General features: G+C 40.8%; 1 non-coding gene across 1 annotated transcript; it reads right to left on the reverse strand.

The window, feature by feature from the left end:
- Window positions 1-2,370: 2,370 nt before the first annotated feature.
- On the reverse strand, window positions 2,371-2,476 carry LOC145621833 (small nucleolar RNA R71). Its single transcript, XR_014108627.1, has one exon. It is a non-coding gene; the product is annotated as a small nucleolar RNA R71 (small nucleolar RNA).
- Window positions 2,477-17,535: the final 15,059 nt, after the last annotated feature.

A 17,535-nucleotide genomic window follows, 5' to 3' on the forward strand; every position in this document is an offset into this window, starting at 1 on the left:
TCATTTTTTATGATTTTTTGCCCAAGTTTCTAACTCTCTTGCCCCTCTATTTGCAAACGTAGCAATGTCGAAGTTTCCCCCTCACCGAAAGTTGGCTGCCTCTGCAGCCTTCTACCGTTCGTCCATCAAGCGGGCAAACGATGAGTGATAACTTGTTATTTGATATGATTTTAGGGTGATTTTGATGCCTTGTTTACTCGATATATTGGCATTTTGGTTCACTTCTATCCTATTTTCATTCAATTTTTGTGTATCCCTTGCTTCACGGGTTGTTAGTGTTTTTGTTGAGATTGTAGGTCTAAAAACGATCATTTGAGGCATATGGATGATAAACTAAGGATAGAAGCCGTGACAATGGAGCAAAATCAAGGAAAATGTGAAGAGAAGAGCCTAGAAGACCCTGCACGGACGTGCCATGTCCTGCACGGCCGTGCAGGACAGTCCCAGCCAAACCAAGCTACTGCCCGATTTGGCACGGACGTGCAAGGCTTCAGCACGTCCGTGCATCTCAGCCAGCACGTCCGTGCCATAAACTGCACGGCCGTGCAGTTAGCCTGGCCAAAACTGAGCTACTGCCCGAATCTGCACGTCCGTGCTTAGGGTGGCACGTCCATGCCACCTTGGCTGCACGTCCGTGCCACCCCTGGCACGTCCGTGCGCACCTGCAGAAAATCCCGACTCTTGTTTTTATCTGAGGGTTATATAAATACCCCATTAGACTCTATTGTACGGCATCCAAGTTTTCAGAGCTTCCTCTTAGTTTGTAGTTGTAGAAACATAAATACTCTCAAATCATTAGTTAGATTTCAATTATTAGTTTGGAATTCTCAATCTCAATCATTGTAGAAGACAAGTTCCTCCATTGTTATTCAATTTCAAGCTTCAATTAGTAATTTCTCCAACCTTTTTCTACTTAATTTCTGATTTCATTTGCTTTTGCATGTCATTTAAATCTTCTTAAGTTCTTGGTAATTTGTTATTGGATGATAGTTATTTCAATCGTTAACCACTTTCCCCCAATTATTGAAGTAGTTAGAACCCTAATTGTTGATTGCATGTTGATAAATATGAGTTGTGAGTAGTCTTCTTGCTAGGGGTTGGGTGAAGCTCAACCTTTTGGGTTAGTTATGCAAATATGGGAGAAACATTGATGTTTGTATTGCAATTAAATTGATTATATGAGATTGCTTGTTAGTTCTTCATGATAGGATTAGCTACCCTTGACTTAGGAGCTTGATAGCATGATATGCCTAATTTGACATGGAAGTGTAAATTGAGTATGTCATTACTTATTGTAATTTGATTATGTATCATCTATTGCTAGACTAATGAGGAATCTAAGTTTAGTAGTGTGAGTTGTTTTCTTATTGCATGAGGTTGATTTTACATATAGTCCTTGCTATAGCTTGTCTATTTTACTCCCGTTTGCCTAATTGCCTTGGTTGAGTGGATCCCATTCCCTAGTGTCTTTAATCCATTGATTTAGAACCATAGTTTGTTTGTCTACTTGACGAAACCCAATTCACCATTGACTTCGAATTAGCTTAAGTGTTAAGATCTTTAGCAAACCATATCCCGTTCCTTGTGGACCGAACTCTTACTTGTCATTATGCTTGGTTTGTAAGGTGTTTGTTAATAAATGTGTTTGATTGAGTGTGGAATGAGCGACCGTTCTAACGCCCCATCAAAATGGCGCCGTTGCCGGGGAACGGTGTTGTTGATTGCTAATTGATTACTTGAGTCTAGTTCACCATAAACTATAAAAATTTCAAAAAGAATTGTTTCTTTTTGGCTACACTTGTAGCCTTGGTACTAATTGCGTTTGTTGAGAGTGTATGCGCAAAACTCATAACAGGATCTTGGTACCTTACGATCCCGAGATTGAGCAAACTTATAGAAGGAGAAAAAGAGCCGGTTCTAGGCCGTTCAATACTCCCCCAACTAGAGAGACCAATTTCGAGGAGGATTGAGATCAAATGGGTGACGCGGAACCACCACCTCAAAGACCTTTAAAGGAGTTGGGAACTCCGGGAGCTTATAGAGCTTCAAGCGGCATTGCTCCACCCGTCACTCAAGCCAATGACTTCGAGATTCGGCCCGTGATGATAAATTTGATTGAAAGGAGGCAATATAGTGGAGCAAAACATGAGAGCCCTCTTGCACACTTGAACGAGTTCGAGAAATATTGCAACACAATCAAGGTAAATGGGGTAACTCAAGAGTTTGTGAGACTAAAGCTATTTCCTTTTTCTTTGATAGGAAGGGCTCTTGAATGGCTTGAGAAGGAGGTGAGGCCTAACTCCTTGAGAACTTGGGACGAGGTCACCACGGCTTTCTTAGGGAGATTCTATTCTCAAAAGAAGACGGCCGAGGCAAGGGATTTGATCCAAGGCTTCCGTCAAAGGGCTAGTGAAACCATATATGAGGCATGGGAACGATACAAAGAATATCAAAGGGAGTGCCCTCATCATGGCATTCCATCATATCAAGTGCTTCAAATTTTCTATGGGGGATTGAGCCCACAAGGAAAGACTAGCTTGGATGCGGAAGCGGGTGGCCCGATTATGAACAAAACGGAGGAGCAAGTCATCGAGATAATTGAGGATGTGGTGAGAAACCACATGGATTGGCAGGAAGGAGAGAGGGAGTCTTTAAGAAAAGGAGGGAATGCGGTCTACTCCGTCGATCACCTCAACGCCATCAATAATTTGACATCTCAAATAGCCAATCTTGGCAAGGAGATGACATCTATCAAGGCAAAGCTAGAGACTTCCACTTCACAACATGAGCATCCCTCCCAATCTAAGGGGAGAGGTATGAATTCTAACTCTTCTCCTTCTACATCTAATAACATGCCACATGGGTGTTTGTTTTGTGAAAATTGTGGGTCATATGACCATGATACCTCTTCTTGTAATTATGACTCCCAACCCCAATCCCATTATGAAGAGGGTAATGATAATGAAAATGAACAGGTCAATGCTTTGTCTTATGATAATAGACCTAGGAATGACAATCAAAGATATTTACCACCGAATCGAAGGGAACAAGGGGGAAATGCTTATAACCAAAGAGGAAATGATTATGATTACCATAACCAAAACCAATGGGGTAATAGGAACCAAAGGGACCAAAATCCCCAAGGTAACTACAACCAACAAGGTGGTTATGGTAACCATAACCATAATAATCAAGGGAATTATGGGAATCAAGGCCAATATCACCAAGGGGAGAACTCTAATAATAGAAATAATTGGAACAACAATAATAATAGAGGTTTTTCTAATCAAAATGCTTCCAATTCAAATGTGAGAAGTAATAGAGCTCCCCAAGATAACTATTATGCCCAAGCATCACCTAGTAAGTCTAATCTAGAGGAAATGATGGAAAGTCAAACCAAAATGTTCAACACTTTCATGGCCACGAGTGACAAGAAGTTTAATGAAGTAATGACTCATAATAAAATGCTTGAAACTCAAATTTCACAATTGGCCAATGCTTTGAAGGAAGGGGCTAGCACTTCCAAACTTCCACCCCAAGGACTAGATCCTAAGAGGCCCGTTAATGCCATATCTACTAGGAGTGGGAAGGTGTTGGAAGAGAGTGTTCCTAAGAAAAGCAATGAGAGAGTGAACATAAGTGAGCCTCCCCTTGAGAGTGATTGTGAGCAAGAAAAAGAGAAAAATCAAGAGAGTGAAAGAGAAAAAGAATGTGAGAAAGAAAAATAATGTGAAAAAGAGAATGATTTTGAAAAAGAGAGTCAAGAGAAAAGAGAAAAAGAGAGGGAAACAAAACAATTGCAAAAGCTACCATATCCTCATAAATTTGTTAGAAACAAATTAGATGTGCAATTTGGAAAGTTTCTTGAGACATTGAAGCAAATTCATCTTTCAATTCCTTTTACCGATGCTATCAAGCAAATGCCTAATTATTCTAGGTTTTTAAAAGACATTTTGAGTGGAAGGAGAAAGTGTGAATTGGTTGAAACGGTGAATCTCACCGAGAATTGTAGTGCAATTATCATGAACAAGATGCCACCCAAGTTGAAAGACCCCGGTAACTTTTCTATCCCATGTGCAATATACAAGATGCAAATTGATAATGCTTTGTGTGACCTACGGGCTAGCGTTAGCCTAATTCCATACTCGGTATACCAAAGACTTGGGATAGGGGAACTTCTACCCACCAACATCACCCTACAATTGGCCGATCGCTCTATTAAATTCCCAAAGGGTAAGGTAGAGGATGTTCCTCTAAGGGTAGGAAAGTTTGTAATCCCGGTGGATTTTGTTGTGTTAGAGATGGACGAAGATGTTAACATTCCAATAATTCTAGGAAGACCTTTTCTTGCTACTTCGGGTGCTTTAATAGATGTTAAAAGTGCTAAAATTTCACTAAAAGTAGGAGATGAGGTAATAGAATTTGACTTGAATGAGAGCATGAAATATCCAAGCTCTAATCTTGATAATTGCATGATGATTGATACTATTGATTCTATTGTAACTTCCATGCATGAGCACTTGCTCACTACTAATGATGCCCTTGAGAATGTCCTTTTGAACAAGGAAAAGATAGGTGACCAAAGCAAAGAGATGGCATTGTATGAGGAGATGCTTGAAGGAAGTACGGAATCAAGCGATGAGCAAGTGTGCATGGGAATCACAACACATGATGCATTAGAAGTAGCTACCTCAAGAGAAGGTAAGGGTGTTCCAATGGTAGAGTTGAAACCTCTACCATCACACCTAAGGTATGAGTTTTTGGGCCCCAATTCAACTTTTCCGGTTATTGTGAATTCTTCTTTGAATGAGTGCCAAACTCAAATGTTATGTGGTGTTTTGAGAGACCACCAAGGTGCTTTAGGCTATACCATAGATAACCTCAAAGGTATTAGTCCCGCTTTATGTATGCACCACATAACACTTGAGGAGGGTGCTAAGCCTTCCATTGAGAGGCAAAGGAAACTCAATCCTCAAATGGGGGAGGTGGTGAAGAAAGAAATCACCAAACTCCTTGATGCTGGCATCATCTTCCCCATTTCGAGTTCTAGATGGGTTTCCCCCGTTCATGTAGTCCCTAAAAAGGGAGGAATGACCGTAGTTGAAAATGAGAATGGTGATCTCATTTCAACTAGAACGGTGACCGGTTGGAGGATGTGCATAGACTATAGACGTCTAAATGCATCCACCAACAAGGATCATTTTCCTCTCCCTTTTATCGACCAAATGCTTGAAAGACTAACCAAGCACAAGTATTATTGCTTTCTTGATGGTTATTCGGGTTTCTTTCAAATCCCTATAAACCTGGATGACCAAGAGAAAACAACTTTTACTTGTCCCTATGGAACTTTTGCATATAGGAGGATGCCCTTCGGGCTTTGCAACGCACCGGCAACCTTCCAAAGATGCATGATGAGTATTTTTGGGGACATGCTTGAAGCCGAAATGGAAGTTTTCATGGATGACTTCTCGGTAGGGGGCCTTTCATTCGAGGATTGTTTGTCCAACTTGGGCAAGTGCTTGGCAAGATGTGAGAAGGTCAATTTGGTTTTGAATTGGGAAAAATGCCACTTTATGGTGGAAGAGGGAATTGTCCTTGGTCACAAGATTTCAAGCAAGGGGATTGAGGTCGACAAGGCCAAAGTCGAAGTGATAGAGAAGCTACCGCCACCAATCAATGTGAGAGGAGTAAGGTCCTTTTTGGGGCATGCCGGGTTCTATAGAAGATTCATCAAGGATTTCTCACAAATTGCTAGACCCCTAAATGCTCTTCTTCAAAAGGATGCCATCTTTATTTTTGATGAAAAGTGTCTCCAAGCTTTCAACAAATTAAAGGAGGCTTTAATCTCAACTCCAATTGTGCAAGGGCCAAGATGGGATTTGCCATTTGAACTTATGTGCGATGCAAGTGATGTTGCGATTGGAGGAGTATTGGGGCAAATGGTAGAGAAGAAGCTTCACATGATTTACTACATGTCTAAGACCTTGAATGAAGCTCAACGGAACTACACCACAACGGAGAAAGAGTTTCTTGCCGTGGTTCATGCTTTTGAGAAGTTTTGGAACTACCTCATTGGTTCCAAAACTATTGTTTATACCGACCACGCAGCCATTAGGTACCTTATTGCAAAGAAAGAATCCAAGCCACGTCTTCTTCGGTGGGTCCTATCTCTCCAACAATTTGATGTTGAAATCCGTGATAAAAAGGGGGCCGAGAATGTGGTGGCGGACCATTTTTCCCGACTAGAGAATGTGCAAGCTAGCGATGATGAAATCCCTATATGTGATGAATTGAGAGATGATGTGCTTTACATCTTGAATGAAAAGGAGCTTCCTTGGTTCGCCGACTTGGTGAACTACTTGGCTTGTGGAGAATGCCCACCCTATTTCTCCAAAAATCAAAGGAAGAAGCTAAAAAGAGAAGCAAGACATTATGTATGGGATGATCCCATTCTCTACAAACGAGGAGTAGATGGTTTGCTCCGTAGGTGTGTCCCGGATGAACAAGTGCAAGGAGTGCTCAAGATGTGCCATTCCGATCCATGTGGAGGGCATATGGGAGCCAACAAAACTGCATTGAAAATCTTGCATAGCGGTTTGTGGTGGCCTCACATTTTCAAGGACGCTTGGGGATTTGTGAAGACTTGCGACCGGTGTCAACGAACCGGCAACATATCCAAGCGCAATGAGATGCCCCAACAACCGATTCTTGAGCTTGAGGTATTTGATGTATGGGGTATGGATTTCATGGGGCCATTCCCAAATTCTCATGGAAATCAATACATCCTTGTGGCGGTCGACTATGTATCAAAATGGGTGGAAGCCATTACCTCCCCAACTAATGACCACAAGGTTGTCATGAAGATGTTCAAAAAAGTCATATTTCCAAGATTCGGTATTCCAAGGGCGGTGGTGAGTGACAATGGTTCACATTTTGTTCATAGTGCTTTTCAAAAGATGTTAAGAAATCACGGGGTCCACCAAAGATTCGGCCTTACCTATCATCCACAAACAAGTGGACAAGCGGAAGTGTCTAACCGTCAAATAAAGCTAATCCTCGAGAAGACGGTTGCTAAGAATAGGAAGGATTGGTCGGAAAAGCTTGATGACGCTCTATGGGCATATAAAACGGCGTACAAGACCCCAATAGGCACAACTCCATACCGGCTAGTGTATGAAAAATCTTGTCATCTACCGGTGGAGCTTGAGCACCGAACCCAATGGGCGATCAAGAAGATTAATTTCGACTTGGCTAGCGCGGGAGAGCAAAGATGGCTTGATTTGCATGAGCTTGAAGAACTAAGGTTGGAAGCCTATGAGTGTGCTAGCAACTATAAGAATCGCACCAAGGATTTCCACGACCGGAACATTGAAAAGAAAGCATTTCAAAAGGGCGATAAGGTACTCCTCTACAACTCTAGGATGAAATTGTTTCCCGGGAAACTTTTATCAAGGTGGAGTGGACCTTTTGTCGTCAAGGAAGTGTTTCCTCATGGAGCCGTGGAAGTTTGGGATATGGACGGCAAGAGATCTTTCAAGGTGAATGGGCATCGCCTCAAACTTTACTACGAGGGTGCTCATGTGGGTGTTTTAGAATCAACTCAATGTAATCTTATCTCCTGAGTGTGGAGGTCGTCAAGCTAGTGACGTTAAAAGAGCGCTTTCGGGAGGCAACCCGAGTTTCTCAACTCTCTCTCTCAATAAGCTATTACTTAATTTCCATCACTTTACTATTACTAACTTTTCTCTCAATGTCTTTTGTAGGTGTTGATGAAAAGAGAAGTAAGAAAAGGTTTTTGTGAAAATGAAGTAGTAGACAATTTTATTAATAATAATAATGGTGATAATAATAATTTTATTATTATTATTATGCCTTACTATTATATAAAAAAAAAAAAGAGAGAATAAAGTACAGCATCAGGTCTGCACGGACGTGCAAAACATCGCACGTCCGTGCAGAATCAGGCAGGAACTCCAAAGATTGCTTCGAAGTTAGGCACGGACGTGCCAAAATCAGCACGTCCGTGCGTACAATTCAGCACGGACGTGCATAACCCAGCACGTCCGTGCCAAATCAGGCAGTAACTTTCTTGCTACTGCCAGAATACGCACGTCCGTGCGTACCCTATTTCAGCTGCTATAAACTCGGGTTTTAACCTAAAAAAAAAAAAAATTCATTCCCCCTCTTTCAATCTCACGAATTCTCCTCCTCTCTCTCTCTAGAACTCCTCTTCCTCCTCTCCATACTCACTCAATTCCCCATTCCCACCCAAATTCTCACCCAAATTCAACTCTTTATACAATAATCTTCACTCCATTTCAACAAATTCACAAACTACTACTCCTTTTATCACTTTCAATCCCAAAAATCACCCAAAAACTCAACCCCTTACTTGAAAAAAAAAATTGATTTGGGGGTTTTCTTTGTGAGTAAATTTTGGAGCAATTGGTTGAAGGTGGTTGTCAAGCAAGCAAAAAGGAAGGCAAGAGAGGTTCAATTGCGGGTTTTACACCCACGATAAGCTCGGTATAATCGTTCCTCCCTTTTACTATTTTTTTTTGCTTGAATCCTTGAATTTTTGCTTGAATTTGGTTGGGAAAGTTTGTTGAAATTGGTTATGAGTGATTGATAATTGATAATTTCCAAGTATTATAGAGTTTGAATGAATTTTGGTGTGTTTTGAAAAATTGAATTTTTATAAGTGAGGTTGAGGAATTGATTTTCATACATGACAAAGCATGCTTGTTTGAGTAAATTGTTGTGTTGGATTTGTTGATTCTAGTGCATAATTTTGATATTAGAATTGTTGTGGTTGTGATTGGATTAAGTCTTAGTGGCTTGGTGATTTGCTTGTTTTAGGTGGGAGACTTAGAGCTTGGCTTGATTGTGTTGTAATTATTGGCCTTGTTTGAGCTTTGGTTGTGTTTAGTGGACCTAGTGCCTATTGTGTGTTTATTGTGTTGATTATTTGGTTGTGGTTCGTTTGATTGCATTGCATAAATCCGACCATGTCTAGAAGAAATCGACCTAGAAACATGGACTCTAGGTACCGCAACCCTTCTCCTCCTCCTCCCGTTGGTCCACCACAAGTGGATACAATGGGCATAATTTTCAATGACGAAACTTTTGCAAACAATTTCCTAAGAAATAGTAGGAGGAGAATTAGGCCGACCAAATTCTACAGTGAGGAGGTAGCCGAGTCCTTAGGGGTGGGGGAAGACATAAGAATGCTATTCGAGGGATGTGGCCTAGGTAGTTGGCTAGACTTGCATGCCTTGACCTACAAGAGATTAACTCTTGAATTCCTCTCCACCCTCCAAGTCCAACGGGACACAACCAGGAACCCCCGCCGTATCACTTTCCAACTCATGAACACCCCCCATACCATGACCATCAATAGGGTGAACCAAGCGTTCGGGTGGCCTATGAACGGAACCATTGGGGCAAAGGATAGGCCACCCCGTAGCTATAACGCGGGTGAGTTTTGGAGGAAGATCACCGGCCTCTTTAACTACAACCCCAGGACCGATAAGGCCACGGCCATTATCCACCCCGCATTTAGGTTGTCACAGCGCACCATAGCGAACACGACGTTCGCTAGAGGTGACAGTTCGCGGGTAGTGTCCACTAGGGAGCTTCACTTCCTATGGCACTTGAGTATGGGTAGTTCGGCCCTAGATGTAGGGTCCTGGTTTGTAGACCACCTAGAGGATGTTGCCACCGGGTCCGGTAACATCACCATAGGTGGTATGATCACTATTATTGCTGCTGCTCTTAATCTTGATTTTGCAGATCAACAGGTTTGCCCAGGAGCGACGCGGATCGATATGCAGTCGCTAAGGACAATGAGGTGGGTGGAGGACGTCGAGGGGCCACACCCCTACCTGTGGCACGTGAGTGGCCGGTCCTACGCCTACCTCCCCGACCCGGAGCGGACCTTCATCTACGACGAGACCAACTGGATCTTCGAGAGAGACCACGATTGGGCTCCCGGCGATGAAGACGGTGAAGAGGAGCAAGAGCAAGGAGAGCAGCAGCAACCTCCACAACAACCTCCACAACAACAATTCCAACAACAACAACAATACGATCACCAACAAGGGTACCAACAAGGGTACCAAGGTCAAGGCATGGGTGAGGGCAACCTACCCCTCACCTTCGAGCAGCAAATGCATTTGATGAACCAAGGGTTCAACCGGATGACCACCGAGTTCGAGACTATGAGAAAGTCTCACGAAGATATGAGGTCCTCCTACGACAACACGAGGACAAGCTTCGAAGGACTTCGGTTGGAATTGGGTGAGTTCCGAAATGCCTACCGACATTGGTACCCCGGGGGCTCAAGCTCCCAAGGAGGACCAAACCAATGAGTTAGTCTCTTTTTCCCCTTTCTTGTGCTTTTATTGTTTTAACATTGGGGACAATGTTTATGATAGCTTGGGGGGGAGTCTTTCTCTTTGGTTTTGTTGATTGGTTCTTGTTTGTGCTTGATTGGTGATTACCTTGCATGTTGTTTGTTCCTTCCCCTAACATCCAAACCCCTTAACATCCAAATTTGCTCCCTTTGAAATCCAACGCCCTAAATCCAAATCTCTTAATGTGTGAATACTTTTCTTCTCTCCTCTCTTCATTTAGTTGTATAGTTGTGTTCTATTTTTTTTTTTTTTATGCTTAGCTTAGTTCTCCTAACTCGCTATCTTAAAAAAAAAAAAAAAAAACCGAAAAATAGCCCTTGGATGAGACTCAAATGACGATGCTTATACGATTTGCTTGCTTGACTCTTGAGTGATGAGTAAAGTTCTTTTAGAAGGGTGTGTGCAAGAGTTGGGGTCATTTAGAGGCTTATTAATCTTGATTGCACTAGTGTATATGAAATGAAAACCGATGAATGCTCAATTGCACGTCTAGCATAGGATATTGTCTAATTTGCCCAAAGTAGGATATGTTTGAATCAAATTGCGGTCCCTTGTGCCCTTGGTGTGTCTCCCTTCCTCCCCGAAACGAAACTCTGCTAGGGAATTAGTTCTATGTATATCTTGTGTAATAAGTGGCATAATAAGCCACATGTTTCGAATAAAAGAAAGAGCCGCTCAAAGTTAAAAGAGGCGAGGGCAATGAAAAAAAATTAAAAAAAAAAAGGAAAAGAGTGGAGAAGTAAAAAAAAAAAAAAAAAAAAAAAAAAAAAAAAAAAAAAACTCCTCCAAAATCCTCAAAATTTTCACTTTTTCTATTCTAGAGGTCAATTTGTGGATGCCTCCCACACGCTTTCTATTTTGAAGTTTCTTGTGTAAATTCCCGAATTAGAGCGTAGTTGAAAGGGCTTGGGAGTGCATTTTGGGAGGTCGACTTGCATTTTGAGATTTCATAACCGAAAAAAGGCTTTGCAACTTTGGAATATCCTAGTGCAACCTTGCTTAGTTCGCCTCTCTACCCCCAACTTAGGTGCACATTTGTATGAATGGTAATTCTTGAAAGTTGCTCACTTGTCTTGCTTGTGTTTTGTATCCCGATGAGTTGACTTGGGCAATAAAAATATTGGTTTTGTGTGTTTTGACCACTTTGAGAGCAAAAATGTGCTATGTTAGTTGGTGTGGTTTGTGTGAGTTGTGGGTTAAGCTCAAGGGAAACCCTCACGAGATAAAAACTCGTCCTCTTAGGCGACTTAGGGGTTTAAATTGCTTTCACTTGTGCTAAAAGTGTTTATGGTTCTTGCCATGCAGATTTGTGTTTGTGTTTTCTCTCCTTGGTTTGATCATTAGCAAGTAATCTTCCTTCTTGATTTGACATGTTTGTTTTGCTCGAGGACTAGCAAAAACTTAGCTTGGGGGGGATTTGATAACTTGTTATTTGATATGATTTTAGGGTGATTTTGATGCCTTGTTTACTCGATATATTGGCATTTTGGTTCACTTCTATCCTATTTTCATTCAATTTTTGTGTATCCCTTGCTTCACGGGTTGTTAGTGTTTTTGTTGAGATTGTAGGTCTAAAAACGATCATTTGAGGCATATGGATGATAAACCAAGGATAGAAGCCGTGACAATGGAGCAAAATCAAGGAAAATGTGAAGAGAAGAGCCTAGAAGACCCTGCACGGACGTGCCATGTCCTGCACGGCCGTGCAGGACAGTCCCAGCCAAACCAAGCTACTGCCCGATTTGGCACGGACGTGCAAGGCTTCAGCACGTCCGTGCATCTCAGCCAGCACGTCCGTGCCATAAACTGCACGGCCGTGCAGTTAGCCTGGCCAAAACTGAGCTACTGCCCGAATCTGCACGTCCGTGCTTAGGGTGGCACGTCCATGCCACCTTGGCTGCACGTCCGTGCCACCCCTGGCACGTCCGTGCGCACCTGCGGAAAATCCCGACTCTTGTTTTCTCCGTCCTTTTTATCTGAGGGTTATATAAATACCCCATTAGACTCTATTGTACGGCATCCAAGTTTTCAGAGCTTCCTCTTAGTTTGTAGTTGTAGAAACATAAATACTCTCAAATCATTAGTTAGATTTCAATCATTAGTTTGGAATTCTCAATCTCAATCATTGTAGAAGACAAGTTCCTCCATTGTTATTCAATTTCAAGCTTCAATTAGTAATTTCTCCAACCTTTTTCTACTTAATTTCTGATTTCATTTGCTTTTGCATGTCATTTAAATCTTCTCAAGTTCTTGGTAATTTGTTATTGGATGATAGTTATTTCAATCGTTAACCACTTTTCCCCAATTATTGAAGTAGTTAGAACCCTAATTGTTGATTGCATGTTGATAAATATGAGTTGTGAGTAGTCTTATTGCTAGGGGTTGGGTGAAGCTCAACCTTTTGGGTTAGTTATGCAAATATGGGAGAAACATTGATGTTTGTATTGCAATTAAATTGATTATATGAGATTGCTTGTTAGTTCTTCATGATAGGATTAGCTACCCTTGACTTAGGAGCTTGATAGCATGATATGCCTAATTTGACATGGAAGTGTAAATTGAGTATGTCATTACTTATTGTAATTTGATTATGTATCATCTATTGCTAGACTAATGAGGAATCTAAGTTTAGTAGTGTGAGTTGTTTTCTTATTGCATGAGGTTGATTTTACATATAGTCCTTGCTATAGCTTGTCTATTTTACTCCCGTTTGCTTAATTGCCTTGGTTGAGTGGATCCCATTCCCTAGTGTCTTTAATCCATTGATTTAGAACCATAGTTTGTTTGTCTACTTGACGAAACCCAATTCACCATTGACTTCGAATTAGCTTAAGTGTTAAGATCTTTAGCAAACCATATCCCGTTCCTTGTGGACCGAACTCTTACTTGTCATTATGCTTGGTTTGTAAGGTGTTTGTTAATAAATGTGTTTGATTGAGTGTGGAATGAGCGACCGTTCTAACGCCCCATCAAAATGGCGCAACCGTTTGGCGGCACTCCACAGGCGAGGAGCATCTCTTGCATCTTTACTTGTTTAAATTTTGTTGAATCCACAACTAATCAGTTTTGGTTTGCAGGGCGTCTCAACCAATCCCTCGTCTTCTCACCAGCCGGATCCCAAGCTGCAAAAGCAGACAGGTGGCGATGTCGGTAAAAACCGAAAACACATCACGTCCAAGCCAAAGAAAGTAACAGACACCTCCACCCCCACCAAGACCCCTACGAAGCCGGATGCTCATTTAAGAGCGTCGAAGAGTGGCAAGCCACTCAACACTGCTATCGGCTTAGCAGCAGCCGGCAGCAATGCCGCGGAGGATGAGGGTAATACATTCGGCCAATGGTACTGGTTATAAATACCAGTACTCTTCCAGAACTTAATGATGTCATTATGCGTGCGACCTTGGCAGCATTGCAACCGACCTCCAACTATAAAACTTGGAAAACCAAGTTTAATGAGGCAAATGATGAGTTTAATGTCCGTCTCTTGCAGGAAGCAGAGGATGCGGCTGCGGCTGGTGCCGATGAGATGTCCAACTCTTCAGATGAGTCGTCCTCCAGCGGGGAGGAAGATCAGGAGGAGGAGGAGAAGAAAGATGAGGAGCAATCGCCGGGAGACCAGCCGACTGCCAATGCTGAGAACCTCCCCTGATTTTTTTAAGCTTTTAGGTATCTTTTCTGCGACCGAATGGCCATGTATTTGCTTTTCCGGCCTGTGTGCTGAGTATTGGTATATCTCTTTACCGACCGAAGGGTCGGGTGATTTTACAATTACTGGCTTTGCCAGCTAACATTCCCAATCGTCAGTTTGACGGTTGGTTTAATTTATGAAGCATCCGGTTGTTTGACCAGTTTTATATTTGCCTTATGCTTTAAAAAATTTTAAAGCCTTCAATTTTTCTTTGCATTTATTCATTTTTGGCTAAGTATTTTTAACCTGTATACAATGTGAATGTCCTTGCCCCTGGACGGATGTCGGTTGGTTTCGGTTGAGTGGATTGATTGACTTAGAAATTATTGATACTTAAAAGAGTATGTATGGTTTCTAAATCAATCAATCACTATGATGATTTCCCCAAACCAAGCGACTGACGGCCATGCGGATCAAACAGTCTCTTGAATGCATCTGGCCATAGGCCTCGTTTAATATAGATAAGCTGCTAAGTTTATTTACTTAGCTTTTTTGTTGAAAAAAGAATTGCCCGCCTGCCTTGCCCCAGAGCAAGAACAGGCGGTAAGATAGCCTCTAATATGAAAAAGTAGCCATTTTCCGCCTGTGCTAGAACAGTTGGAAAAGTCGATGCTTTTTAGATTACAAGTTAGATTAAATCAAACAACTGCGAGCGCTGCCTTAGCGCATTCGATAGGGCCGCTTGTTGTGTTCGTAGAGCAATGTGCCACCCAAATGCGAGATGCTTCTCCTCGACGAATTCTCCCAAATGGACATCGCCGATTATCTTACTCATGTTGGAGCAGATGGTCATACTCATGTTGGAGCAGACTGTGGCCGTTGGCCTTTATTGATTAATAATATCCCGCCATTGGCCTCTTTTAAAATAGTGGATAGCCGTTAAGTGTTCATGACTTAACTTAATAAAAATTTAATAAGTAGGGTTGTAGACACCCATTTGTGTCTCCCCAAAACCAAACCCAGTGATGAGTACCTTTCATGTCGAAACATAATCGAATGAGGTGAAAGTGTGAAAAGTCAAGTGTTGCGGTTTAGTTTTATTTAAAATTTTCTTCTCTCTGTTTTCGAAAACCCACTCTATTTTATGAAAACGTCCAATTCAGTTTATTTTGGTCCATGATAAGGGTCCAATAATGGTGTAGTTGGATGGGGCTTGAAAAGACCTTTCCAACGATATATTATAAGCCCAATTCCGATGAATAATGAGGAAGTTATGGCCAAAATACTAAACTGGGCCAAAACCGGATTTTACCTACGACCCAATGATCATGTGGAGGGTCCAAAGGTTTAATCCTATTCCTAAACTAATTAGGATCGATTAGAATCTTCTATAATTTTCTAAAAATCTTAATTATCCTTTTTTGAAAAGATAAGATCATGGAATTTGATTTGAATATAAACTTTCCTTTTTTAAAACTTTCCTAATTCTATTCGGATTTAAAGATGTTCAAAGATAGTCAGATATTATTTTCGTGCCTCATATATTTTATCCAAATTTTATATGGTTGGATAGATCTTGAAATTATCTTTTCAATGATATATTATAATATTAAATCCGAGCTATAACGAAAAAGATATGAAAGGAATACGAAACTCTATCCAAAACTGATACCGTCCTACTATTTCGTCCATATCTTTCTATTTACAAAAGATTTTAATCTGATTATAATTGCATTGGAAAGTAGACTTCAAGAGCTTTCCAACGACATATTATATGACTTATTTGGATTTCTAGATCAAAAGATATGATAAAAACAAAATTCCCAAAAACTGCTGTCTACGAGTTTTATTTCGATTTGAATTCAGATTTCTTTTCTTATTCTTCGACCTTCTCTTTTTTCTTATAAATAGAGGTCATATCTCCCCTTTTTCAACAATCAACATTCATCAACATTCATCAACTTTCATCAACTCTCATCATCAATTCTCTCTATTCTCTCTCTAAGCAATATAACTTATTCTTTTTCTCTCATTCTTTCTAAACCAACTTTTTTTACTAAACACAATTCCGCATTCACAAGACTTAGAGTCTCTTAGCCAAGTTCAAAGTTTCCTTCGCCCTAGACGTGCAAGGTTTGATAATTTCTGAGGGTTTGGTCCAAAACTAGTCAAAACTTTATTTAATTTGATTTAATTTAATTCCTTTAATTCTTTATTGATTTTCATTGAAGTTTACTAACTTGTGTATTTTGTTATTAGAAAGAGGTACGAGGCTTCAAAGTAAGTAGATTAGCTTACTCCCTATTTTATTCACAATGTAGAAAGTATGCTTATTATTGTTTAATTCCTAGTATCATGTTAGGATGTGTTCAATTCCTAGTATCATGTTAGGATGTTATTTTATGCTTTCTAGAATCATGTTTAGGATGCCTTTTATCCTTTCTAATATCATGTTAGTACCATGTTAGGTTTAAAGCTTTGATCTTTATTGTTTAGTGACATGCTAGGATTTGTTATTAATCTTGTTAGTATCATGCCTAGGATCTTGCTATTATATTTAAGCTTTATTATGCCTTATCATGCTATTATCATCGTTATTATTATTCTTTATCCTTATGTTGCTTGATATATTTTATTGTTATTGCTTGATCACACCTTTTATGCTTGTTAAAGGGAATTTGTACTTGAAATCACGCTTAATAAGATAATTATTAATTTGGTTTAGGTTAATGTGATTTTAACTCAAGTGATCGCCAATAATAGTATTATTTGTGCATTAATATTCAACCAACATAGATAAACAGGGTAGGTTTAATATAATGTTTGTATGTTATTCGAAAAGCGCACATGAATACGAGCAGAACAAAGTAGAGGCCTATTTTATAGGGCGGGTCCTTTCTTTTGTAGATTGGATTCGTACCCTCATCCCCGGACCCTGTTTGGTTCAAGACCTTATGGAGTAGTTGATGGTCCTTTTGGATTGTCTTTTGGGTTTACAAGTTCCTAAAACTTGTTGGTGACTCTTTTGCTCTCTTTTCTTTCCTTTTGGAACGCCACCGTACTTTAGTGTATGATCACAGTGGGGTTCAAGTTTGGGGAGCATAATGCTTGAAATATTCCCTATAAGGGTCGACTGCGTTGGTGCAGTTGGCACCTTCAGATGGGTTAAGGGCTCTGCTGTTGGGGTAGACGCTCATTAAACATTAAAGTCGTCTGCACATTGTGCAGGCGGTGTTAAGAAAAACTAGAGCTTGACTTGCCTGTTCATTGGACAGGCGGAGTGATGTGTTCATTTTATATCTATATTTACCCCCGTCCCTTGGTCGTAATTAGTAGTCTTTTTGGCTCCTTCGAGCCACTTTTATTACTAATTTGTGTTTTCCAGTGCTTTGGTAGTTTTGCTTTAGTTTTGTAGGAATTTGCGTACTTGGAGCATTTTCCCGGGTTTTCGAGGAGCATCTACAAGTGTTGGAAGACCGCGACCATTTTCGA

The sequence above is a fragment of the Chenopodium album genome, chromosome 27, assembly GCF_948465745.1.
Source record: "Chenopodium album chromosome 27, dcCheAlbu1.1, whole genome shotgun sequence".
NCBI lineage: Eukaryota > Viridiplantae > Streptophyta > Magnoliopsida > Caryophyllales > Amaranthaceae > Chenopodium > Chenopodium album.